The sequence below is a fragment of the Bubalus kerabau genome, chromosome 1 (genome assembly GCF_029407905.1).
Source record: "Bubalus kerabau isolate K-KA32 ecotype Philippines breed swamp buffalo chromosome 1, PCC_UOA_SB_1v2, whole genome shotgun sequence".
Classification (NCBI taxonomy): domain Eukaryota; kingdom Metazoa; phylum Chordata; class Mammalia; order Artiodactyla; family Bovidae; genus Bubalus; species Bubalus kerabau.
In genome coordinates, this window is record NC_073624.1 from 87102969 (window position 1) to 87107618 (window position 4650).

Genomic DNA, 4650 nt, shown 5'->3' on the forward strand with positions numbered 1-4650 from the left:
GAGGAAGAAAATTTATTTGACTGGATGTTTGTCAATATTGCTATTTTAAAAACTGCTCAAATACTGCACTGGTACATTTTGTCCTACAAAAATAAGCACTCTATCATTATGTGAAACAGAGAATTTGCCACAGCAGTCAATTATAAAAACTAATCTTTGAATTACATTGAATTAAACATCAAAGGATTAAATGGCAGAAAAGGTAACATTTTTTATTTCCATGTAGTTATAAAACCGTAACTCTGGAAAATGTTTTTCCAGGAGTTTAGTGCTTTTTCAAGTCACTGTCATCAGATTTTGACATAAACTATTTCAGGCACCCAATTTAGAAAACAAGCAGCTATTAAATGTCCAAAATGTCTATTGCAATAGATGGTTTAATAACAGAATAATGTTAATGTGTTTGCCTCTGCCTCCTTCTCAAAAGGTAGGCAGTTCAAGGTGTGTTTATTCACTTTTACAAATATATTTCCCTATTCTGTCAAAAAGAGAAGCGTAATTCAATTGAAGCACATCAGAACTGTGCTTCCTTATACCATATAATGTGACAAGCTGTAAATAAAATGAACTTTTTATGAATACATTATGCATGGGATTTGTTCCCAGGGTTGCATATAAAGAGTATTTTAATGACATACATTTTTCTAGGTAACCAAAAGCAAGCTGCGATTTCAACAATCCATAGACTGAATATAAAGCAATTTTAAAGTGTCCTGGCACAAATTCAGCCATCTTGGCACCTGAAATATTGACATGACAACACGGTAACCTTCATCTAGAAAATTATCCCCTTAGGAAATTATGTTGGCCACCATGGACTTCTTTTTAATACTTCAAGTATTTATTGTCATATGAGTAGAATGTCTATTTCAGATTTCTTCACATGGCATCTATCATGGCATATCCTTTAACTATAAATGCACATATACAATTATTATTTGATAAAGTTATATGAACAATTGGAAAACATAATAGAACCAAAAATTGTATAATTTAGTAGGGAAAATAACAAACAAAAAACCATGCATAATGTAAAAATGATCACAACATAGTTTATTAAAAGGCTGGATTTAAATAAAGGATAATCCTGATTTCTCAGAAAGAAAAGAATATATTTTTAGAAAAACCTGGAAGGAATTCAAGAAAATGTTAATAATAGATATCTTTTGTGGGGGTGCATATTCTTTCTTTGTATGTTTCTGTATTTTTACTTTCTCTACCATAAATGTTCATTGTTTTTTGGAGACAAAATAACATTCCTTTTAAACAAACCTACCAAATGCCAAGCTCCACTCTAGGCACTAGGTGTACGGCAGAAAACAAAAAACTAAGTCCCAGCCCTATTCATAGAGCTTATGTTCTTCAAGGGGGTTTGGGGTTGGAGCAGGGAGTGACAGACAGTAACCAAATAAATGTGCAAATAAATAGAATATTAGTGTTATGAAGGGGGAAAGCTCGTTAAGAAGATAGGGACATACAGGGAATGGGAAAGTGTGATTTTATACAGGGCGGTCAGGGAAGGCTTTGCTAATGTGTCAACATATAGGAAGGGAAGAGGAGCAGAAAGCAAAGAGCACAGAGTGATCTAGGAAGAAAAAACAAGTGAAAAATCCATGATGCAGAAGTGTATCGCATGTTTGAGGAAGGGTGAGAGCTGGAGTTCAGAGTGAGCTGGTATGAAATGGTATATGTAATGAGCTCAGAGGAGTAGCCCGGAATCAGGGCTTGAGACATTGGCAAGACATCATCTTAGGGAGACCATGTGAGCCTTTATTTGAATAGAGATGAAGCAGAAGATAGAGGGACTCCAGACTAGGCGTTTACAACTGGCCTGCTATTCACTCTTCCTGGTGTAAGAAGATGAGCTCCAGGCTGTCCATTCATTACCAGCCTCTTGTTTACCTTTCCTGAAGCAAGAGACAAATGGACTTGAGGACTACATCTTTATGACTGGATTCCAGTCTATATTTTGAGATCTACACTTCAATATAAAAACCAGCAAGAGGAACTTCCTTGGTGGTCCAGTGGTTAAGAATCCACCTTGCGATGCAGGGGATGTGGGTTTGATCCCTGGTCAGAGAACTAAGATCCCACATGCTGCACGCGGAGCCACAATGAAAGTCCCTGCATGATGCAGAGAAGATCCCATATGCCACAACTAAGACCTGCCTCAGTCAAAGAGATAAATACATATCTTTCAGAAGACAGGAACAGCAATAGGTTAATAATCAGATATTGGGAATTTTTATGGCAGGGACTGGAGAAGGCAGTGGCACCCCACTCCAGTACTCTTGCCTGGAAAATCCCATGGATGGGAGAGCCTGGTGGGCTGCAGTCCATGGGGTCGCTAGGAGTCGGACACGACTGAGCGACTTCACTTTCACTTTTCACTTTCATGCATTGGAGAAGGAAATGGCAACCCACTCCAGTGTTCTTGCCTGGAGAATCCCAGGGGCGGGGGAGCCTGGTGGGCTGCCATCTATGGGGTCGCACAGAGTCAAACATGACTGACGCAACTTAGCAGCAGCAGCAGCATGGCAGGAACAGGGTGGGACTAAGCCCTGTTAAAAGAGGAGGGAGATCACACACCTCGAGCAAAGGAAACATTTCACATGTGCAGAAAGACTCCTTGGTGGTCAGAAGGAGGGGGCACCACCCCATAGTATGTGATGCTAATACATGATCCCATAGGCCTCTGGGCTAGAATCCATCTTGGAAAAATGTCCCACACTCCTGTTGGGGAGGGTCCTAGGGCAGGTCAGCTGTGGAAAAAGAAATCAGATTAATTGGTTCAAGGTAAAGACCCAGAAGAACTGACCTATATAAATGATTTAACCACCTCTTTACTGTACTCTTCCTCACTGGGGGTCAGGAAGATCCCCTGGAGAAGGAAATGGCAACCCACACCAGCATCCTCGCCTGGGAAATTCCATGGACAGAGGAGCCAGGCAGACTAGAGTCCATGGGGTCGCAAAGAGTCGGACACAACTGAGTGACTTCACTTTCTTTCTTTCTTTTTCTTGCTCACTGGGGGGATGCACACACCCTTTCTCTCTGGGTGGGCATCTCTGCTTTGCTTCTATCTTAGCAAAACAAACTGTTTCTTTCTGTGCTCTCATTTGGTATTGTGCTATGTCTCTAATAATGAGCTTTGTACCTGCATTTACAGTTTGCCTCCTTGAGAAATGCATTTTTCACTAGGGGCAAAGATCTAGGGAAAAATAGCTTCTAACCTCTCGCTCTTGCTGGTCTGGTGGCTAGGATTCCTGGCTTTCATCCAGACTACCCAGGTTCAATTCCTGGGCAGGGAATTAAGATCTCACTTCATGTCACCACCTCAATGAGATCACAGACACCCTTGCCACTGTGTGCAAATAGGCTGCAAAGGGCACAGACGGAAGCTGGGAGACAAATCAGAAGTTGGAACAGAGATCTAGAGAGACATGAAGGTGGTTTGGATCAGAATGGTACCTGTAGTGGTACCTGAGAAGTGATCAGATACCAAAGGACATGCCACACTTAGGATGAACAGATAAGGGCTTTGGGGTTTGTTCACAATGAAGTTAAAGGGTATATTTGTATAGGTTAATTGTATATGTCAACTTGACTAGGCTAGGGGATGTGGTAAAACTGGCAAAAACACTTCTAGGTTAGCATTTGAATCTGCAGACTGAATGAAGTCAATGGCCCTCACAAGATCTAGTCCTCTGAGGGTTTGAGTAGACCAAAAAAGCAGAGGACAGACTCATTCACTACTTTTGCTTAAACTGAGACATCTCTTCTCAGGCAGCAGCGTTCCTGGTTCTCAGGCTGAGTACACCGCTGGCTTTCTGTTCTCTAGCTTGCTGACAGCAGATTGTGAGACTTCTCAGCCTTCATAATTACATGAGCCAAGTCCTATAATTGTTATTGAGTCCAAGTTCAGGTCTGCTCACTGGAGGACTGGCCAGTTGTCAGGAGACAAGCTGTTGAGGCAAGGAATGGAGACTTTATTTGGAAAGCTGGGCATCTGAGAAGATGGCAGACTAATGTCCTAGAGCACCATCTCAGGGTCTGGATTGTTGTTCAGTCGCTCAGTTGTGTCCGAGTCTTTGCAACCCCATACACTGTAGCACATACACAGGTAGGCTTCCCTGTCCTTCACCATCTCCCGGAGCTTGCTCAAACTCATGTCCACTGAGTCAGTGATGCCATGCAACCATCTCGTCCTCTGTTGACCCCTTCTCCTCCTGCCTTCAATCTTTTCCAGCGTCTGGGTCTTTTCCAGTGAGTCAGCTTTTCACATCAGGTGGCCAAAGTATTGGAGCTTCAACTTCAGCATCAGTCCTTACAATGAATATTCAGGGTTGATTTCCTTTAGGATTGACTGGTTTGATCTCCTTGCTGTCCAAGGGAACTCTCAAGAGTCTTCTATGGCTAAAAGATACAGAGGGTCCGGATGCCAGTTTCTTTGATAAAACAGAGATGGAGAGGAGGTGAGGATGTAAAGTAAAAAGACCATAAGTTTTGCAAAGTATCTCCAGCTTAGTCAACATCAGAAAGGGGGTGTGTTAATTTCTTCTTTTGTTGCAGCCATTCACAGGTAGGCAGGGTCACAGTGTCTCCTCTGTGAGATGAACAAAGGCACTTTAACATTCAGGCAGAGGAGCA